The 24,422-nt window shown below is 36.5% G+C and overlaps 1 protein-coding gene across 1 annotated transcript in view; it reads right to left on the reverse strand.

The window, feature by feature from the left end:
- Window positions 1–16,656, reverse strand: part of LOC144960753 (sucrase-isomaltase, intestinal-like) — a 68,499-nt gene extending 51,843 nt beyond the window's left edge. The window contains exons 1-2 of the mRNA XM_078894048.1: window positions 16,555–16,656; window positions 5,111–5,197 (exon numbers count right to left, since the gene is read on the reverse strand). The gene's annotated coding sequence lies outside the window, so the exon portion shown is untranslated. The remainder of the gene's footprint in view (window positions 1–5,110; window positions 5,198–16,554) is intronic.
- Between the last annotated feature and the right edge of the window lie 7,766 nt (window positions 16,657–24,422).

The following is a 24,422-nucleotide window of genomic DNA, read 5'->3' on the forward strand; positions in this document are numbered from 1 at the left end:
AAACTCTGTCCGTCTTTTAAGTTAGGGGATACTTCTGTGTGTGGGTTTACAATGTCGGTAAAAATAGCATTTGAGTATTCATGGTATGTGTCTAAATGAAATACACACTATTTTCACCCCCCAAATCAATCGTACGTGTAGACAACACTATGTGAAAATGAAAAAGTGTACAGTCGGCCAGAGAGAAGTTTGTGAAAAGTTATCGCCGAACTGAAGATAACAAAGCTGCGGAAACTTGCCCCAATTTTAAGTTAGGGGAGACTTCTGTATATGTTTTCAATGCAAAGTCGGTAAAAATAGCATTTGATTATTCATGGCATGTGTCTAAATAAAATACACACCATTTCCACCCGCCAGTTCAATCGTACTAATACACAACACAATGTGTTAACATAAAAGTTTATAGACTGTGAGAGAAGATTTTGTAAAAAGAAATCGCCGAACTGAAGATAAAAAGCTGCGGAAACTTGCGCCAAATTGAGCTTATAGGAGGAATGAAATTAACGTTATTCAGCTGTTGTTAATGTTTTTTCCAGCCATTTTATTAGTAGTTCTCACTAAATTGTATCAATCAGAGAATACATGTCCAAGGTTACACATAGTTTTCTGTGATGGAATCTTTTATCCGACTGCCGGATGTTGTGAGAATTTTTACTAATAATACAAATGAACACTATAAACGAGAAGATATTTTCCAACTTGACACGGTACGGCGTGACATAGATACACGTTGTCTAGTATTAAAGCCTTATTGCCAATTGGCTTCAACAGTCATGACGTCACTTCCCTCGTAAAATGACGCATAGTACCTCAGTAACTGGCTTTAAACTATCGAAACAATAGTCTTCAATAGTCGTAACGTCACTTCCTTCCTAATGACGCATGGTAACTTAGTAACACTGGCTCTAAACTATCGGAACAATGGCGGACGACCGTATGACATATTTCTCCGGCGAGCATAAAAGCGTATCCAGAGGGGAAAAAACATAAATTTGATCATGTTTTGATTTTTACACATTCTGATCACAAGGCATATGAAAAGTTCTCGCCAGCATGATGAATAAAAAGTAATGATTTTCTTTGTTTAGAACCAAGATGGCCGCCGTTGCCGGGCGGCGTGACGTCAGACTACTGAATCCAATTGCGGACGCCCTTATGGATTTTTCTCCGACGAGCATAAAAGTGTATCTAGAGGAGAAAAACATCATAAATCTGATCATGTTTTGACTTTTATACATTCCGATCAAATTACATATGAAAAGATCTAACCAGCATGAAAAATAAAAAGTAACAATTTTCTTTGTTTAGAACCACGCCACTCGCCGTTGCTAGGCGACGTGACATCAGACTACTGAAACCAATTCAGAGGTTTCTTGTCCCTCTATTTCAGATGTTCGGTAACTACAAACCGACCCGATAAGTAATCAGTGGTAAAAAGTCTGCTGTTATCTTGTATGTTTTATCAACTGCTTCTTAACTAACTAAATCTTGTTGTTCTTATCTCAAAATGCAGTAAGACAAAAAATAAATAAGTCATAAGACTGATATTTTCATGAAACTGATAAATATCTGAACAAGTGCGGCTATGTGGTCTAGTGGTATGACATTCGCTTTCGGATCGGAAGGTCCTGGGTTCGAGCCTCGCGCTCGGCGCATAGTTGAGTCCTTGGAAAAGGCTCTTTACTCTCATTCTCTCACCGTACTCAGGTGTAAAATGAGTACCTGGCCGTTAACAGCGTTGTCTTTGTCTGAAAAATTGTATTATCGCATAACAGGCGTCATCATGCCCCGTCCTACATGTTAAATGTTGCTGTTGACCAGGGAACCCTTGTAAAGCGCTTTGAGCACATTTAGTGGATATTGCGCTATATAAAGCTCAATTTTTAAAAGTGTGTATGAAACAGGGTAGACAAAGCATGAAAGAAGAACACAAGAAAAAAAACCTCCCCAAATTATGTCTTCTCGACAAGGGATTGAACTGCAGACCTCTTGATAACTAATCAGACGTGCTACTATTACACCACAGACGACATCGATAGTTGGGACGATTTTAATATCTATAGTCTTCGCTAGGGTACGCGTTTGTTTTACGATGTGAACCCTCGCTTGCATCAAACAACACATACATTAAACCGTAGCCATCGTTAACATGTAGCCTGACACTGACCCAAAAAAAATGACGTCAAAAGACAAGTCTTTGGCCGCGAAAGAAAACAAATCGTGAGTTGTATTCAATAGTTCATCCAATGGAATCACTTGTTTCATTGAGCTCTACTAACGACATCTCACCAGACACTGCACAAACCAAAAAAATGACGTCAAACTATAAATCTAAGAAGGTTCTTGTGTCAGGCTATAGATAGTATGCGCTTGGCTAAGAAGCTCATAACATTGCCATCCGGAAATATAGCGGACCATCACACAAAACTGTGTGTATCTATGAACGTTTATAGTCGGGTTAATACTGTTCACTGAGAAAGACTCATAAACGCGGATGGCAAGACAATAAAAATGACCCGAGTGACGTCATCTTCGTACTATCTATAGGGAATGAGATTAGCTAATCTCATTCCCTATAAATTAACGATGGCTACGATTGAACACGAGAGGATGATGTACGTTTTTATTTTTATTCGTTTTGAAAATATCAAATTGAGAAAAAGGTTCAACAGTCGTGACGTCACTTCCCTCTTAATTACGCTTACTAACTTAGTAACTGGTTCTAAACTATCGGAAAAATGGCGGTCGCCCTTATGAAATACTTCTCCGACGAACATATAAGTCTATCCAGAGGAGAAAACGTTACAAATCTGATCGTGTTTTGACTTTTATACATTCTGATCACATGACATGTGCATGTGAAAAAGTTCAAGCCAGCATGAAGTATAAAAAGTAACGGTTTTCTTTGTTTAGCACCAAGTTGCTGGTAGCTAGGCGGACGTGACATCAGAATTATTGAATCTTATTAGGGAGCAGGCACCAGTGTAAGATAAAGATATGAACAAGTGTGTATGAAACAGTGTCAGGCAAAGCAAGAACGAAAAAAAATAAGAAAAGAAAACATCCCAAAATTCAGTGTTCCGGATGGACTGCGGATCAAACTTCACTCATCTTTTACAGCAACTAAAAACTCGACCTTTTTCTTTTGGAACTTTTTTATGTCGCATTATCCACTAAACGTGCTCAAAGCGCTTTACAAGGGGCCCCTGACCAAAAGCAACACGTAACATGTAGAACGAGACATGACGCCTGTTAGGCGTGGGTTAGCCCTTAGACAATCCAATATATGTCTAAAGCAAGCCTAAACTCCTTTTGATATCAAGAAATCAAATTTAGATAAGATAACATTCATAAAATACAGTTAGATATCGCCTTCCGTCATACGTGACCCATGCTTCAATCCGGTATCATGTGAGATTGACATGGTGAGAGAATGTGAGTAAAGAGCCTTTTACAGAGCAGGACTCGAACCCTGGGCATTCCCACCCATGGGTAAGTGTCATACCACTAGACCATATTTTGACCTGATGCTCTAGACGTCTAATTAATGTTGTGCGGCTATGATTTCCTGTGGTATGACACCCGCTTTCTGATCGGAAGGTCCTGAGTTCGAGTCCTTGGAAAAGACTAAAGACTCTTTACTCACATTCTCCCACGGTACTCAGGTGTAAAATTAGTTCCTGGTCGTTAACAGCGTTGTCTCTGTCGGGAAAACAATGTGTAATATCGCCTAATAGGCGTCATGTCTTGTCCTACATGCAACGTGTTGCTGTTGATTAGTGAGTGGAGCAGGCACTTATGTTGGTAACAACAAGATATGAAGTGAGTAGAAAAGTGCCAGAAGACAATAGAGAATAAAAAATTTTTTCGCGGCGGTGGTGGGGTTTGAACCTGCGACCTTATTGGTACGACAACTCCGCCTGGCAGGTGAGAGCGTGGCTCTACCGTGTGAGCTATCCACGAACACAAAAATATTCGTTTCAAACCCAAAGTCATTTCTAGATCCCTCTCTCACCCACTTCTTGAGATCGCCGATTCGTTCGCCACCATCGCGAAGTAATTTTGACCAGCAGTTAAGCTTAATAGCCAATATTCTCATCACAAACATATAACATAGAAACGATTGAGACATTGAGTATGCTCCGGTGTATGGGGTGAATTTTTAATTCAGAAAAGTGAGTGGAGCAGGCACTTATGTTGGTAACAACAAGATATGAAGTGAGTAGAAAAGTGCCAGAAGTCAATAGAGAATAAAAAATTTTTTCGCGGCGGTGGTGGGGTTTGAACCTGCGACCTTATTGGTACGACAACTCCGCCTGGCAGGTGAGAGCGTGGCTCTACCGTGTGAGCTATCCACGAACACAAAAATATTCGTTTCAAACCCAAAGTCATTTCTAGATCCCTCTCTCACCCACCTATATGTTTATTCTCTATTGTCTTCTGGCACTTTTCTACTCACTTCATATCTTGTTGTTACCAACATAAGTGCCTGCTCCACTCACTTTTCTGAATTAAAAATTCACCCCATACACCGGAGCATACTCAATGTCTCAATCGTTTCTATGTTATATGTTTGTGATGAGAATATTGGCTATTAAGCTTAACTGCTGGTCAAAATTACTTCGCGATGGTGGCGAACGAATCGGCGATCTCAAGAAGTGGGTGAGAGAGGGATCTAGAAATGACTTTGGGTTTGAAACGAATATTTTTGTGTTCGTGGATAGCTCACACGGTAGAGCCACGCTCTCACCTGCCAGGCGGAGTTGTCGTACCAATAAGGTCGCAGGTTCAAACCCCACCACCGCCGCGAAAAAATTTTTTATTCTCTATTGTCTTCTGGCACTTTTCTACTCACTTCATATCTTGTTGTTGATTAGTGAAGCCGTCTTTTCAATATATTATAATGTATATATATATATATATATATATATAATATATATATATATATAAATAAATAAAATATAAGTATGCAAATAACAGTTTTTCTCAATCTACATAAGCACCTACAAGTAAAGATAAGTTATAATGTTATGCCATGAACATATTTGAATTTTATATATGTATGTGTGTGTGTGTGTGTGTGTGTGTGTGTGTGTCAGTGTATACTTACATAATCCGTCAAGTAAATATTGATAAGACTTTGGCAGCATTCATCAGATACTCTGATAGCCAAACCATGAAATATTCCTAGAATGGGCTGGGGACATACACAAATACATACACCCATATAACACTAGAATAGAATCACAGCAGAGATAAATATCAGATTAACCCGTGACCTGCCGAACCTTGGAAAAAAAATCGTATTTAAATATTTGGCCAGAAAACTCGTCCTTCCAATATCGGTCGAAATAAATAACCCTCCTCTTGGAAAAAAAAAAACTATCAAACCTGGGATTTAAAGAAGACCTCACGAGGTCCCAGGTTTGAGAGGTTTTTTTTGTTTGTTTTGCCAAGATGAAGGTTGTTTAAATCAAATGATATTTGAGGGACGAGTTTTCTGGCCAAATTTTTAATTACATGTTTTTCCAAAATACGGCTGTAAACTAGTCAAAGGTGGCCGACCCGACGCTCCAAATTGGTGTCTATGCAACACTATATCCAACGAGCAACTTTTTGCATGCAAAATTTAAGATAATAATATCCTTTATACACACCGTATGATATATATATATATATATATATATATATATATATATGTATATATGTATTGTACAAACTATGTCATATATTCTCATTTATTAATATTAATGTCATAGATGAACTTTTACTTTTGGTTTATTTTTACTTTAATTTTATTATCATTTACTTTATTGGTATATATATAAATGTATATATATATATATGTCATGGTCTCAAGTGAGTAAAGAGCTACTCGACTATGCATAAAGATCTATGTAGAATGAGGCCCCAGAATTTACTAGTTACTATAAATGAAAAACAATTAACGATTTGTTTACAATGAAATAAAAATAATGATGAAATTTAATTAAAAGAGATAAGCAGTGATCGTGGCAGTTACAAATAGAGATGTGAATATATTACGTAACTTATGATAATATGTCAGGTTCATAAGTTTACGTTTCCAGGCAGTTGATGGGCTTGGATGATCTATTCCTCTGATAACAGGATTGGACTCGTAAAATTCCACTTCCAGGCAATTGGTAAGAAGTTATTGTGTAGTCCTTTGACAGCGGGCTTGGGTTTGATCCTTGAAGATTATACAATCAAAGTTAAAAGCTCCGGCGTCTTAATGGTGTAGATATAATATCTACAAAGTCCCAAAAGATAAAAATCTTCCAGTATATATATAGGAATAGAGCGACTGGCCGTCCGGCATAGATTGTGGAGAGAAAGTGAGTGTAGAATATTAGACCTATCAGCTTTTATAATAAATGGCTACGTGACAGAATGTAGAACGAAAAGTATTCACTAATTAGAAATTAATTCGAGGGAAGGCTATAAAAGGAAAGACGATCTAATATTAGAAGGTAAAGTTTATCTAAGCCTACCGAAATATAACTGGAGTGAGATGAATTCAGTTCTTAATAAAATAAAATTTAATAAGATAATTGTGAACAACCTTTACTGTGACACCCCCCACCCACGTTTAAAATATACTCTTTAACCATTATGGGAAAGATAGATTTTACAAACGGAAGTAAATTTACTATCATGATACTCTAGCATTGATACTCCATTGTTATGGTTTGTGCTACAATTAAATTATTTATTAACTAGACATGGAAATGTTTATATTAACGTAGGTATATGAATGGGTGACAATAACAATGAAAGATTGTGATTACAAATCATTGTGATGAACAACATGATGGCAATGTGATTACAAATCATTGTGATAAACAATAGTGATGGCAATGAAGCATGATTTATGTCGATGATATGAAGGTAATTTACTAAATGAAATGAATGAAAATGTAAATGAAATATTGACATTTCAATTCTTAATCATAAATGAGTGAAAATTCATAACAATGATAGATAAAGAGAAGATTTCCCAAATCATGAATGGGTATGGTATATATATCCAAACAATACTCAATGTTACATTAAGTTGGGTCAACATGTTTACAAATGAAATTATCGAAATTGTGCGTTCTGATTTGGCATAGTTTGCGAGGTAACTGACAGTATGCATGGGAGGTTAAGTTATACCCTTCTCACGTGTTTATACTAATCGAGAAAGTAGGTCGGCGTGAATATTTTCACAGCCTGGTATGTGAGAGATACTGAAAGTGTAATTTTGCAAAAATAGACTCCACCGTAGTACTCTACTATTATTCATTTTGTTATTTCTTATGTACGTGAGTGGTTTATGGTCCGTTTCGACCACAAACTCTTTTAGCAGTAGATATCTGCTGAATGTCTTTAAAGCAAAGACGATGGCCAGTCCTTCACGCTCTATTACAGAGTATCGTGATTCTCTGTCCAATAATTTTCTGCTTGCATATAAGCAAGGCATTAGAGTTCCCTCATGTTCCTGTAATAGTACACCTGCGATGCCCTTATCAGACGCGTCAGTTCTTACAACAAATTCTTTTGATATGTCGGGTAATTTAAGAATTGGTTCTCAACAGAGTAATGCCTTTAATTGGTTAAAGCTATTCTGACACGCTTCTGTCCAAACAATTTTGTTCGGTGACCCATTCTTTGTAAGATTTGTTAGCGGTGTCGCGATGTGCGCGAAGTTGTAAATGTATTTCCTGTAAAAATTTAGGAGCCCAAGTACTTTGCGTACTTCTTTTTTTGTCTTAGGTGGTTGCAATTGTGCGATTTTTGTTTGTTTTTCTGTCTCGGGTGTCTGTGTCCCATGACAACGGTATGATTAATCCTGCATTTGAAGCTTCGATATTAGTAAACATATGTTGCGACACTGTGTCTCTATCAAAATATCTTTTTAGCATATTTGCATGGAATGTCTTTGTTGTGTTGTTAATTTTAATCTCGTAATTAACATTAGATTTTACTGCTGTTATTTTGAATGGTCCTTTCCATGTAGCTAAAAGTTTACTCGAGTCATCGGGTAAGAGTATTAGTACTTTGTCACCAATCGCAAATTTTCTTGACTTGCTTTTTCGATCGGAGTATTCCTTGTATTTCTCTGCTTTTTTAGTGACGGATTCCTGTGCTAGCTTACACGTGTCCTCTATTCTGTCTTTCAGGTTTCTTACATATTCGTAAGCAAACATAATTTCGTTATTGTCCTCCTCATTCCCTTTACAAATGTCGGCTACTATATTGATCGGGCGGCGAGGTGATCGTCCATACATCAACTCAAATGGGGAGTAGCCTGTAGATTCTTGGGGTATTTCTCTATATGCAAATAGGATTGCTGGTAAGTATCTGTCCCAATCATCTGGATTTTTGCTGACACTTTTCTTAACATATTCTTTAGAGTGCCATTAAATCTTTCACAAAGACCATTTGCTTGGGGGTGGTAGGGGGTTGTGAATGAGTGTTGGATTCCCATGAGTTTCATGGTTTCATGCATCATATGTGATGTAAATTGGGGTCCATTGTCCGACAGTATCTCATTTGGTATGCCTATTCTAGTAAAAATTGTCATCAATGCTTCAGCTATGTGATCCGATGTAGTTGATTTCAATGCTATCGCTTCTGGCCACCTGGTTGCGTAATCGACTAGTGTTAGTATGTGTGTATGGTTTCTATCTGATTTTGTTAAAGGGCCTATAATGTCAATTGCAACTTTTTGAAAAACTTTTTCAATAACTGGGGTTGTCTCTAATGGCAATCTCGGTATTCTGCCTTTTGCGACTCTTCTTTGGCATGTGTCACACGATTTCACATATTCTCGGACGTCTTTAGTAATTCCAGGCCATGTGAAATTCTCGGATATTCTCTTCAATGTGGAAGAGCTCCCAAGATGTCCAGAAGTTATTGAATCGTGCGCTATTCCAAGGATTTTGTTTCTGTAAATACTCGGCGTGACCAGTTGTTTAGCTATTTTGTTTCTTTTCCTATGTAACCTGAACAGAATATCTTTTTCAATGATGTATTCAACTTTTGATTTCGTCCCTTTGTTTGCGATATTGAAATATGAAGTTAAAGTCGGGTCCTTTTTCTGTTCTTCGATGAACGTGTTCCTGTCAAATTGTTGTGGTTCAAGAGAAATAGTCATTGGCTTCTCTGTTGTCTTAGTCATCTTTCTTGTTTCTGCTAGACAAGCTGTTTCTTGGGTTAATGACCATTCTTTTACATCTGTTGGGTTGTCTTTAAGACCTTTTATATTGCCAACAATAACATCAGCGACGGGGTTGGGAAGTATACAGCATTCCACTATTCCTGTATAGTATGGGGTTTCTATGTACACGTTAGCTGTTTCAAAGGTTTCGACTGTGCCACTGAATGTGATGCATTGTACCGTTTTTCCAGTTTTGTCTTCGTCATTGATCAAAGATGCTTTTATTCCTACTGTACTGCATCCTGTGTCTCTCAATATTTTGCAATCAGTTCCATTAGCTTTGCCTTCACAAAAAAATAGCGATCCTGACTTGTGAGTTTGTGTTAAAAGTGACATACCTTTCACGCAATACACATTTATATTTTCTCCTGACATTACTCGTGTCTGATTATTTACACTGGTTTGGAGTGATGCATTTGCAGTTTCTTTCGGATATCCCACGATTTTGTAACATTTGTCTGCTGTGTGGCCTTTCATTCCACAATATTGACATTTAATTATAGGTTTGTTGGTTTTCTTATACTCAGTATTATTGTCAGTGCTATTTCTTGTTTTGTTTTGATAGGGTCGGCTATGGTCTCTATTGAACTGTTTGTTCCATGGTTTGTTACTATGGTCATCCTGTTTCACTTGCGTGTTCCGAGTGATTGATCGGCTCGTTCTATTTGAGTACTGAACTTTAGGTGTACCTGGACTCTGAGCAGCAGCAGCGTAGTATGGTTCCTTCAATGTTCTGCTAAGGGGTGTCAATGGATGTGCGCTGTTAAAGTTTTCTGCGTAGATTTTTAATTTGTCCAAGTTTTCTGGCTTTCTCTCTTTAAAGAATGCGACTAAATCTGGGTTGCAAGCTTGATAGATTCGATTCTTCAGCGTGAGATAGTAAAGGCCTGCAAAGTCGTCTTGTTTTACGTTTGCCAACTCAAGCCACCGATTTAGAAATTGAGTAATTCGGTTCACGAATGTATTAAAGTCTTCTCCACTTTCCGGTTTTGCAGTGTGAAACCTTTCCTGGTAACCATCTTCCGTTAATCTAAATCTTTTTAGTAGAGCGTCTTTAATTTTTCCATAGTCATCTGCATCTTCAGTTGTTAAGGTATAGAAAACTTTTAGCGGTTCTCCAGATAAGCAGTTAATCAAGGCTGTGGCCCATTTGCTTTCTGGCCAACGATAACCTTTAGCCTGAACTTCGAATCGGTGTAAGAAGGATTCTAAACAGTCTGAGCGTTCATCGTATGTTGGCATGCGTGGAAGTTTCACGAAAAATTCATCACTATTATTATGTTTTCTTTCATGACCGGTTTTTGTTTTTTCAATTTCCAGCATCATTTGGGTCCTTTTGGTTTCTTCTTCTGCTAAAGCTATTTGTCTTTTTAGTTCCCTTTCTTGGAATCTTTCTTCTCGTTCTTCTCTACGTATTCTTTCTTCATTTTCTTCTCTACGAATTCTTTCTTCATTTTCTTCTCTACGAATTCTTTCTTCGTGTTCTTTTTCTTCTTTACGAATTCTTTCTTCATTTTCTTCTCTACGAATTCTTTCTTCATGTTCTTTTTCTTCTTTTACTTTCTCTTCGCACCATGAAAATATTCTTTCCTGGGGTATTTCTAAGTCCTTTGCGAGACTTAAGTATCTTTTATATGCTTCCATGTTGCAATAAATTAGTTACGATATTTTATATATATTATATTGACAGGATACTGTTACTGACTGTTTTATTTATTTACACTTACTGGAATGAACTGTTCTATTTTTAGAAATCTCTCTCTCTTATTTCAACTTATTATGTATGTTGAATTTGATGCCTTTTATCGTTATATCTTATAAAGCAATGTGTCAATACAATGCGGAGTTATTATGACTTGTGTCAATAACAATGTGTCAATCGCGTGTACTCTAAACTATGTTACTACGAAAAATGTATCACCAATGTGTGTGACTCATCGTTAGTTTGTGTACAATTATTCGCAATGACGCTAATATACTAGAGTGTGATAACAATAATAGGATGCCAAAATAATCCCAAGTTATCTATCACTAAATATAACACGACGGCTAGTAGACTCCTTTTATTATTATTTAGTTTTTAAAGACTCACTTTTCAGAACATAATATATAAGTGGTTTTCGGTAACAGTAATATGCCAAAAATGCATTTAAAACAAATCACTATGCAAAACAAATCACGATGTCTATAGTTACTATGTGATGCCCAACTCATGTAAAAGAGAATAATGAAGGATATATTTACCAACTCAGTTCGTGGCTGGGACCTCTCTCTTGTTCAATGGTTGTTCAACAATTGTAATTGGCATTGAAGAGTGTTTAACAGTGATGTCTGAAATACAAAACAATAAAATATCGTAAGATTTACAATAGTTACAAAATGTGTTCACAACACTGAGTGATTGGATGATAGGTGAATGAATCGTTATGGAATGTAAACATATTGAAAACAATTCATGAATGAGGCAAACAACAAAATGAAATGAGTGATATAATAACAAAGTGGACAAGGAATGAATGAATGAATGAAAAACTGAGTGATAGATGAATGAATGAATGGATAATGTATGAATGAAAGAATGAAGGGAGGAATAAATGTATGAATGATTGGATAAATGATTGAATAAACGAATGAATGGATGAATGAATGAATGAATGAATAAATGAATGAACAATGAATGAATGAATAATTTATAAATGAATAAATGAATGAAGGAATGAATCAATAAAATGCTATTCAATTTGAATGAAAGAATGAATGGATAAATTGCTATTCCATTTAAATGAAGAAATGAAAAAGAAAAAAAAATAATCCTGTAAATAGGGAGTTCAATTAAAATATGATCAAGTGGGGCAATTAAGAGTTTTACAATTTAAACTTTAAGGTTAGATGAAATAGATATAAGTAACTAAATAAATTCAATTCTTTATATGTGTCCCCTCCAAAATGTCATGGTCTCAAGTGAGTAAAGAGCTACTCGACTATGCATAAAGATCTATGTAGAATGAGGCCCCAAATTTACTAGTTACTATAAATGAAAAACAATTAACGATTTGTTTACAATGAAATAAAAATAATGATGAAATTTAATTAAAAGAGATAAACAGTGATCGTGGCAGTTACAAATAGAGATATGAATATTTTACGTAACTTATGATAATATGTCAGGTTCATAAGTTTACGTTTCCAGGCAGTTGATGGGCTTGGATGATCTATTCCTCTGATAACAGGATTGGACTCGTAAAATTCCACTTCCAGGCAATTGGTAAGAAGTTATTGTGTAGTCCTTTGACAGCGGGCTTGGGTTTGATCCTTGAAGATTATACAATCAAAGTTAAAAGTTCCGGCGTCTTAATGGTGTAGATATAATAGCTACAAAGTCCCAAAAGATAAAAATCTTCCAGTATATATATAGGAATAGAGCGACTGGCCGTCCGGCATAAATTGTGGAGAGAAAGTGAGTGTAGAATATTAGACCTATCAGCTTTTATAATAAATGGCTACGTGACAGAATGTAGAACGAAAAGTATTCACTAATTAGAAATTAATTCGAGGGAAGGCTATAAAAGGAAAGACGATCTAATATTAGAAGGTAAAGTTTATCTAAGCCTACCGAAATATAACTGGAGTGAGATGAATTCAGTTCTTAATAAAATAAAATTTAATAAGATAATTGTGAACAACCTTTACTGTGACAATATATATAAAGTTTTATTGATATGATTTACCAAATACTGCAATGACTGGCGAAATAGAAAAGCAAATCAAAGAGCTGAGTGACGTCAATTCCGTTTCTTCTAAACTTTGATACTTTACACATCAATATGAACTGTCACCATATTGGAGTGTCATTCAAAAGCATTTAATTTATGAACAAGTCGAATGATGTTTCGTGAACTAAAGTCAAACTGATGCTAATTTTTTTTAAAAATCGGGCTTTATATAGTGCTATATCCACTAAATGTGCTCGAAGCGCTGTACAAGGGGTCCCTGGTCAACAGCAACATTTACCACGGTAGGACGGGACATGATGCCTGTTAGGCGATATTACAATATTTCGGACAAAGCCAACGCTGTTAACGGCCAGGTACACATTTACACCCGAGTACGGTGAGAGAATGTGAGTAAAGAGTCTTTTCCAAGGACTCAACTATGCGCCGAGCGCGAGGCTCGAAGCCAGGACCTTGCGATCCAAAAGCGAGTGTCATAGCACTAGACCACATAGCCGCACATGCTAAGCTGCTAGAACCTGTGGACTGGGAAAAATAAGAAACAAAAATGAATATAACAGCTTCAAAAATGAACAAAATACCAAACAAGGAACGTTTCGGGCTCAAAACGCTTCTTCAGCCAACAACAAAAACTATAAAGACACAAATACATTTACTAAAATCGAGATGGATGACAGAGCTATTTTTAGGTCCTCTAAACTAAACGAGTCAGGATATGTTTCATGATGTTATTTTAACTATTTCCGGTATGAGACCAAAACGTTACTTGTCGTGTATTCTATTCCTTATTTTTTCTTTCCTCTTTTCTTCTAATGCTGTCCTTTTTTCTTTTTTTTTATTATTCAATAATCAACCAAACAGTCCAGTGAGGATACCGGCGACAAGAGGTTCCACGAAGGAATATAGATGCGGCGATGTGATCCAGTGGTATGACACTCGCTTTCGGATCGGAGGGTCATGGGTTCGATCCACGCCCGGCGCATAGTTGAGGCTTTGGAAAAGGCTCTTTACTCACATTCTCTCACCGTAGTCAGGTGTAAAATGAGCACATGGCCGTTAACAGCGTTGTTTGTCCGAAAAAAATAAATGTAATATCGCCTAACAGGCGTCATGTCCTGTCCTAAATGTAAAGTGTTGCTGTTGGTCAGGACGCTTTGTAAAGCGCTTTGAGCACGGTTAGTGGATATCGAACTATGTAAAAGCTCAAAGCTCAATAATTCATATAACAAGATGTCTGATATGACAGGAACCACCCATGTTGTCCAAAGTGAGTAAATTGTGGCTACATAATCTTGTCCAAGAAACAAAACGAAAGTGCGTGATTCCGGGCTCAAACCTTTTATATCACAGTGCATGCCTTAACCACTCGGCTAACCCCCCCCCCCCCCAATAATTAAATGAGATACATTGTACCGTACACGGCGGTTAGGAGTTGTAATTTCGGTTGCTGGATGGACTAATCCTGACTAATCCCCTTGGTGTCAGGTTACAAATAATACACTTCAGCAAGCAGAAAAATATGAGTTTTGTGAACCTATGCTCTTTACTTTATTGCCTCAAATGGGCATTTAATATTAGATAAATACAATATAAATTATATCAATAAAAAGCTAAACAAGTGCACTTTCATGTCATATAAATATTAATTTTGTATCTATATCTTTAAAGGCAACAATCAATTTTGAAAAACACAAACATTTATCGTACAATATCTTGAAAATGAAACATTTGATTAAAATTCTGAAACTGCAATCATTTTACACATTTATTTTTCTATACAAAACTACAAAACATTAATTGTCTTAGAGGTAAAGTGAATAGTAAATATGTGAGAGACAATTTAAATACGCATATACACATTCTTGGATAGAAATTTGAAGTGATGAAAACGTCAAGGTACAAGAAAATCAAAAGAGCATAAGCGTGTTCACTCATCCGTGTGATAACATGTACTGGTAAAAAGGGAGGAAATGGGGGGGGGGGGGGGAATTACGTCTATATTAGCATCACAGAGTCACACTAGAGACAGTGTGCATCAATTGAATACCCACTATCATCGTATCAGAGAAAACACATTATATATTCTATACCATGTAGAGTCAATGAAATCAGAGACTATCCCTTTTGTATTGTATGAATTTAGCAAAACCGAATTGTTATTACAAAGAATAATGTAAATTAGCAAACATTTCAGTACTTTTATATTTATCAGACGAACAAACTCATGAATAAAGGTCTTGCGGGCTAATTCAGTTATATTACAATACATCTAAATTTTAATGACATTATCAGTAATGAGCTGAATGATATTTTTATATCTGTTGCTTTCCGACATCTCGATCCACATATCCTACATAGTTCATTAATATTAGCCAAATGAAAGTCCAAAGTGTGATCTGCAAAAAAGGGAGAAAAACAACAAAACATTTTGACATGCCATGTAAGGTAGAAGGTAGAGCATTAATACAAAATAATTTATGAAGTGTGTTCATGGAATGAAAAACAATTCATGACAACCACAATATCTGGTCATTTTCAATATCTAAAATCAGTCTATTTTAATCCTTTAAATTAAATAACCTTTTGAAGAACATTCTATTTGTATCACAACCTGCTCATAGTATCATGTTCATGCCTTAATTCAATGTTTAAGTTGCTACAATGGCTTAGATTTTATCAAATTCAACAACGGACTTTGTCAATGTCAGACTTATGACAAAGATTGCAACATCTGGCTACAGAATTTTAACTTATGGTAAGGCACCTTAAATGCATTCATTCATTTCCAAATTCAAGTAAGGGATTGCTAGTCATCTTCGATAACGGATATTCTGATATTGTTTGTGATAAAATGACTCACAACAGACAACTTGTACTGGGTGAAATGAAATCTTGGTGAATACATTCTGGAAGAAGTCCATCAGCAGATATAGGATATATAGCATTTTTTATTAATATATACATATTAATTTGAAGCACAACTCCGTTTCCTCACATTATCCTGAAATCTATTATGAAAAAAGCATAGGCTTTCTTTTTAAAAATCCACAGCCTTTGTTTATTGATTTACCTCCACAAAACTTAGTTGAGGCAAAAGAAGAGGTTCCAATCTAAATAAATGCAACTTCAGATTTTTATTAGAATCGTTTGTTTTTATGTGATTAATGAGTTAATCTAAATTATGATAAATTTATCAAAAATAAAGAGTATTGCTTACCTCCCATTTTTCAGGACAGTCCTTGTTTTTACTGATCTAAAAAATACATCAGTGTGGAGGGCACAAAATACGCATACAACTGTATAATATATATTTCATTATTTGCAGTAGTTTGAAAGAAATACGTCTTATAAAATGTGCAATAGTTTAAAGATATTGAAGATGAAGAGGGAATCATATACGAGTCGATTGTCGTCACGCCCAATGAGCAGGCAGCGAGGGACCGTCCACATTTTATGAATGAAAATCAACAGGGTGTATCAGAGGCAAGTATTCCTATGGTTAAAACCGAAATTCACGATTTCAGCTCATTTGAACCGCCGTGCCGTAAAAATAAATTCCCTATAGTAATATTTAGACTAAAAGGAAAACGGAATACGTACCACGCTCCCTTTTGGAATCTAGACAAATATTTCCACTGATATGAATGAGAAATCCGATGTTTATAGAGATAATATATTTATACACTTATCCAGGACCTTACCGTCACCCACTGGCAAGGTGACCAGAGTGATAATCAACAGTTGAGCGGTGTGTTTAATCGACTACAAGTGCAAGTTCGGCTATGTGGTCTAGTGGTTTGTCACTAGCCTTTCAGATCAAAGGGTCCTGGGTTCGAGCCCCAAATATATGTGACCCATCGTCTCAAAACGGTATTATGTCGGAACGAACCAGACGTTAAAAAGTCAAATTAAAATTAAACCGGTCAAAAATTTGAATTTTGCTCTTCAGCACTCTAGTATTATATTCATTCTCCTCTATAAAACATACAAACTCAACTCAAGTCTGAGCTTTCTGGCTATAAATTCAATTGTTGCCATCTTAATCACCCCGACCTAATACCTTTTTGAGGCAAGGGGTCACACATATCAATGGCCCTTCGATCTAACCTCTGAAGTAGCCTCTTGCAAAGGCATAACTTCAGAGGTCAGGCCAACGGGCCATCGATATATGTTTTATAATATGTGTCAGTGATGACATAATCAGTCCGAATGTGAAAATTTTGGATTTGCAGTTTGCATTTTCTGAAAGAATATGCTACCCAGAGCATTTTAATCTTTATTTGAAGTAAATCGGATGATTTTTCATGAAGTTGTGATCAGATGTATGGGAAAGGTATCCAGCAACTTTTTTTTTTCAAATTTAATATTTTTTCAACTTGAAATCGCAGTAAAAAATATTTGGAAGGGAAATTAAGCTTTGATATTTCCCGACGATGTACAAAAAGGGCTGATTTAATCATTTATGACAAGAACTTATTTTTTTGACCAAAAATTTACCTTCTAACTAAACATGGCAATGTCTCAGTTCAAACCTTTTCACAATCCGATTGACTATGATATTCACTGTAACATATGTTAATGTAAAGGAATATACGATACAGTGGTTTGGCAATCTGATCGAAAGGTCCAGGGTTCAAGTCTAGCTCTGAGCGGTGCATAATTGAGTCCTTGGAAAGGGCTCTTTACTCATATTCTCTAGCCGTACTCAGGTGTAAATGAGGATCTAGCCGTTAACAGCGTAGTCTATGTCCGAAAAAAAAATTGAAATATCGCCTAACAGGCGTCATGTCTCATCCCAAATCTTAAGTGTTGTTGTTAGCTAGGGACTCCTTGTAAATCGCTTTCAGCACGTTTAGTGGGAATTGTGTTTTATATAAAAAGCTCATGTTAGTATAATCTTTAAGTCTTATATTACAGCCGTTTTTGGTATTGGCCGAAGATGAGTAGAGACTGGAACTTTTCTTATCTTCAGACCCAAAAAATGCCATCTTAGTGCCAAATTCATACGTAGCAGCTAGAACCTGTGGATGTCTCATTTCAAATCTTAAGTGTTGTTGTTGGCTAGGGGGACTTCTTGTAAAGCGCTTTGAGCACATTTAGTAGGTATTGTGCTTTATATATAAAGCTCATGTTAGTATAATATATTATAATATATAATATATTATAATAATAAGTCTTAAATTACAGACGTTTAGGTATTGGCCGAAGATGAGTTGAAATCGGAACTATACTTATCTTCAGAGACCCAAAAATGCCATCTAAAGCCAAATTCATACTAAGCTGCAAGAATCTGTGGATATTTCATTCCAAATCTTAAGTGTTGTTGTTGGCTAGGAACCGCTTGTATAGCGCTTTGAGCACGATTAGTGGGTATTGTGCTTTACAAAAAAAGCTCATGTTAGTTTAATATTTGTCTCATATTGCAGCAGTTTTTGGTATTGGCCGAAGATGAGTAGAGACTGGAGGGTTTCCTGTCATCAGTGACCCAAAAACTGCCATCTTAAGGTCAAAACCATACTAGGCTTCTAGAAGCTATGGACTTTAAAAGTAATAAACAGAAAAAAGGAATATAACAGCTTTAAAAAAAAAGAACAAAATACCAAACATTTCGGGCTCAGAACCCTTCTTCAGCCAACAACAACAAAAAATGATAAAAACATAAATCTTTAATTCCAGATCTATGACAAAGAAATTTGGTAGGGAGCAGGTCCTCGCTGTAGAAGAAGTATTTTGGAATGTCAACAAAAAAAGACCAGCTCGATATGTAACTAAGGAGTTCCGAATTGAGCGGAATATAAAACAACGCATAAAACATGAGGCATAAGCTTCTATATAGTCCTGAACCCTGGACCTTCCGATCCGAAGGCGAGTGCCAAACCGCTATAATATCATATATTCGACATTTGGACTAAAAGGACAACTGAATATATACCACAATCGTTGACACAAGACTAGGGTCTATTCCAAAACGAGACTGGAATAACACAGGCGTCAAACGCTGTGCAGCGCAGCAAATTGTCTAGGTCGAGGTGACTTGGTCAAGGCCACACAAGCGCAGCGGCGGGTAATCGAACTCGGTACCTTCCGAGTACGAAGCAAAGATCGTACTGCTTCTGCTAAGCAACGTTGTCCCTGGGCCCCGCTGCCCACTAATATCATAGTGAAATCTAATGACATAACGTTTTTAGAGATATAGACACTCAACCATTTAACTGCCGTACTCTGGAAAAACAGGTATTTTAGAATTTGGGCATAAATCTTGCCCTTCAAATATCGATCCATACAAATGACCCTCAGCTTGAAAAGAAAAGAAACCTTTGAAACCTGGGACTTCCCGAAGTCTTCTATCAAGTCCTAGGTTTATTTCTGAAGCTGAAGGTCATTTAAATCGATCGTTATTTGAAGGACAAGTTTGTTCTCTGGCCAAATTTGAAATTTCGCATTTTTCCAAGTTAACTGATTAAGCTTGACCTATGGTCACCATACTGGAAAGGTGGCCAAATAAGCTAATCAACAGTTAAACGGTCGTTTGGTTGATTTGCCCCCCCCCCTTTATCCCGATAAGACCCTTTACTCATTCGAGCCAGAAAAAAAAATACTAACTTTCAATCGCGGAAGGGGGGGGGGAAGGGGGGGGGGGCAGATAGCTCAGTTGGTAGAGCACTCGTTGTATACGCAAATGGATCAACATCGATTCCGGGTGTAGTCCACAACTTTATCTGACAACCTCTGTCCACCCAGCAGTGAATGGGTAACTGAGTCTGTTAAATTTGTCGGTGAGTACTTTGCGATAGACTGGGGTCCTATCCAAAGGATAGCAAGCAATTGTTGTTGTCCGTTTCACGCTATAGAAACAGGAATGTCTCCGGCTCCCTGGGTCGGATGGTCCTGAAGGACTGCTTATCAATCGACTAAAAAAACTATCGACAAAAACTTGAGCCTTTTTAAATAGCGCAAATTCCACCAAACGTGCTCAAAACACTTTATAAGTGGTCCCAAGTTGCTAGTAAACAGGCACAGGGCAAACCAAGGAAGTCCTAGATAAGAAATGTGGAGGCAACAACTGGCAAAAGATTATCGACTGCTCGGTAATGGCCCTTGCGCGAAGAATGTGCGTTCCATGTCATTCAACCTCTGTAGGGAGACGTAACTCCGGTAAGGTAAGTTAATCACCTTTGGGTGTGAAAAACTGTTTCCCTTGACGTTCAACAAAAATAATTTCTGTCCGCTGAGGGAACTCCGGTAAGGAAAGGTAATGGCCCTTGAATGTGAAGATGGCGTTCCTTGACATTCAACCTCTGTAGGGAGACGCAATTTCGGTAAGGTAAGGCAATGGCCCTTGAGCGTGAAGAATGGTGTTCTATTACATTCAACCTCTGTAGGGAGACTGAACTCCGGTAAGGTAAAGTAAGTGGTCCCTAGCCAACAGCAACGATTAACATGTATGACGAGCATCACACCGTCATGTCAGGCGATTACACATTTTTTTTTTTGTATAAAAAACTTCGCGGGGTTGTGTGTCTTGAACCCGTGACCTCAAGAAGTCGGGAGAGGGACTCAGGAAAGACACATTTATTTTGGGGTGGTGAATGACGTCACGTCGACTGCATAGCGTCTCTCTCACGTGTCAGTAAGGTCGCACGTTCGAGCCCCCATCACCGCAACATTTCTAATCTCGATTGTCTTCTGGCATATTTCTACTCACTTCATTTGTCATATATTTTCATTTGTGCCCGCTCTATCACAGACGGGAACACTTTTCATAACAATAATAATATGTGAACATAAACAAAGGTCGTTGAATCCGATTCCACTTGTCGATTGTGCATATAGATAAATGTATCTAGTTGTGCATTCACATATATTTGTGATGTCTTTACTTTTCTTTTCTTTATGATGATGATGATGATGATTATTATTATTATTATTATTATTATTATTATTATTATTATTATTATTATTATTATTATTATTATTATTATTATTATTATTATTATGATTATTATTATTATTATTATTATTACTTTATTATTATTATTATTATTATTATTATTATTATTATTATTATTATTATTATTATTATTATTATTATTATATTATTATTATTATTATTATTATTATATTATTATTATTATTTTATTATTATTATTATTATTATTATTATATTATTATTATTATTATTATTATTATTATTATAAAAGTGGATGCCAACAAATTGAACGACATTGTAATATCGGATATAACGTCTCCATTGTTCATCACAGGTTGTTTTTTTTTTAATTTTTAAAATGTTTGTTTTGTTTTGTTTTTTGTTTTTGATAAGATAAGATTGGTTTATTGCTTTAATGTAACTGATAATTTTATCATAACTATGTGTATACAAATTGTATAATCAATATACCCACCTTTCGAAACACAGGTCCAAGTAATTAATTATAATAATAATAATAATAATAACAATAATAAAAACAATAACAATAATAATACTAATAACAACATCACCAATAACAATAATAATAAAAACAACAACAATAATAAAAAGTGTAAAAGTGCGCCTCTTTGCTGACGACACAGCATTATATAATCAGACAAGAACAACAAACGACTGCAAAACACTAAATGACGATCTAGCTAAATTACTTGACTTGACTTGACTTAGATGCCTTTCGCGTCTCGACCGAAAGATCGGGTCGCCTTGGCTGTTTCCAGTATTTCCTGTTTGAGGTGTCTCCAATATTGCCGGTCCTCTGCTAGGGTTCTCAGATTTTCAAGGTCCCCTGCCGTTATGAGACTAATGCTTTGTCCAAGTGTTGTGAGGTTTTTGTTTAGGATCACAGGGAGTGTTGTGATCTGTCTTCCTCTGAAAAGGTTCCCGTGTTTTTGGAAGTATCCCGACATGGCTTGGTTTGCTGGTATGTTTTTGTCCCTGCGTAGTATGTGACCGAAAAGTTGCCATCGTTGTTGTAAAATGTCAAGGGAGATTGGTCTTTCTTTTGTGATCTTATAGAGTGATTCATTTGAGATCTTTTTGGGGTATTTGATGTCCAGTACCCTTCTTAGCTGTGTGCGATGGAAGGCATCCAGATGTTCTTCTTCGGATTTTGTCAACGCCCAAGTGCCGCAGTTATACAGAAGTACCGGTTTTACAAGAGCATGGTACAGTTTCAGTTTGGTTTTTCTCTTTATTTTGTCACCTCTAATCCATACATTGGTGAGTTTACTGAGTGCGGCGTTTGATAGCTGTTTTCTTCTTTGTACATCCTCGGTGTCTCCAATTAGTGAGCCGACTTTCTTTGTTCTTTTCCATTCCTCTTTGTTCCTCGATATTGTTGTAAATTCGGTTTTATTGGCATTGACTTGGAGGTTATATTTCATGAGGGTATTTTGTATGATGTCTATATTTGCTGGTGTTGATCCAATAAAATCGACATCATCTGCATAGGCGATTTCTCTAGGATTGCATTCTCAATATGAGTCGTTGGTTTTGGAATGACTTTTCGAACTTCTTTCAGAGCGTGTTCTAAGTATATTGTGAACAGAATCGGGCTCAGACTATCTCCTTGGGGGGTCCCGATGTTACTTTCGAACTGCGTCTGTTTTGTGGCCCCGTATATCCTTGGTTGTATCTTTGTGTTGCTGAGGAGAAATCGGATTATTCGGAGCTCGTCTTCGTCTACTATTCTGTTAATATCTCCAAAAGTTTTCCTCTGTCGATCGTATCAAAGGCTGCGGACATATCGATTCCGGTTATTGTTATGGATATGTTTTCTTTGAGTGCCTTTGCTGCCAACCATTTATGTGTCCATACAACGAAAACCATTCGAGAACCCAAAACTACAGGATAAATTTGGCAAACAGACAACAAATCCCAACGATATCCTTGACATTGTAACTGACCACTTCCAGCAGAAATTTCACAAACAAGTCTCACAAATATCGCCCTTCTCAGGAAACCCTAGAGACCTAAACAACCGCATCACAACAACTGAAGTTAGAAATAGCATAAAGTGCCTAAACAATAACAGATCCCCAGGCGAAGATGAAATTCCCGCTGAATTGCTGAAATGCGGTACCCTCTCCCTGGATCTGAGCATTGCAAACATAATGAACAAAACATTCTCAACACACAAAGACTGGGACATAAACAGCGGTGTCCTAATTACAATACAAAAACCAGGAAAAACGAAAGGACCCGTAAACAACCTGCGCCCAATAACATTACTGAATACCATAAGAAAAACACTGTCAACTATTGTCCTCAACAGAATTAGACCGAAAATAGAAAAATATCTATCACATAGCCAAAGCGGGTTTCGCCAAGACCGAAGCTAAATTACAAGAATGGGAAACAACAAATCAAATGGAACTTAACGTATCAAAGTGCAATGTTCTAACCATCACAATAAGAAAGCACCTATTACATTTGAATACCAACTTCATGGTCAATACCTGGAACATGTAAAGGTACTAAAATACCTTGGCATTGAGTTTGCTTAAAAGCTCAAATGGAATGACCACAAATGTCACCTGGCTTCAAAGGCAAACCAAACAAGCGCTTACATCACCCGCAATTTAAAAAGGAGCCCAATCACAGCTCTAACTATTGTTAGACCAATTTTGGAGTATGACAGCTCAATTTGGGACCCATATACAAATAAAAACATCGACACCTTAGAAGACAACCAAAGAAAAACAACAAGACAAACACATTCGATCCTTTCTCAAGTGCGTCTGAAATATCACAACGGATTGGCCTTGAACCTCTGGAAAAGAGAAGAAAGATAGATAAACTTAAATTGTTCCACAAGATCTACTACAAAAATTCGTGCCTTAAACTTCCAAACGACATCAAAGATATCGGCACAAGAAATACGAGGGGACACACAGCAAGAGTAACCATCCCAACATCAAAAACAGAGGCCCCATTGTATTGGTTTATCCCTTCCACTGCCCGACTATGGAATAGCCTCCCGAAGTGGCTGAAAACGGTTGCCAACATGCCTTCACGCGATTGCTAGAGTTCACAACGTGACTTTTTAATCTATGTGAGTTTTTGTTGTTTTTTTTTTTTGTTTTTTTTTTAATTAGTATTATATTATGTGCAGAGTTTTAGCAAGTTTAAAATGCAAAACCCTACAAACTGTGGAGTGATCCTCGACAATATTGGAGGTTTCCACAAGACAAAAAAGAGAAGAAAAGAAAAGAAGAAAGAAAGAAGAAGAAGAAGAAGAAGAAGAAGAAGAAGAAGAAGAACAACAACAACAACAACAACAACAACAACAACAACAACAATAGAAATAATAATTATGATAGAGCATATAAAATTAGTGATAAAAGTACTAGAAAGTATTATAACAGCCACGTTAGCAAAAACAGGAACAAAAATATCTAATAATAATAACAACCACAATAACTACAACAACGATAATAAAAACTACAAAGACAGTAATAACAACAATAATAGTATT

This window comes from Berghia stephanieae, chromosome 15 (genome assembly GCF_034508935.2).
Source record: "Berghia stephanieae isolate SIO BIC M18660-M18661 chromosome 15, UCSD_Bste_1.3, whole genome shotgun sequence".
Taxonomy (NCBI): Eukaryota; Metazoa; Mollusca; class Gastropoda; order Nudibranchia; family Aeolidiidae; genus Berghia; species Berghia stephanieae.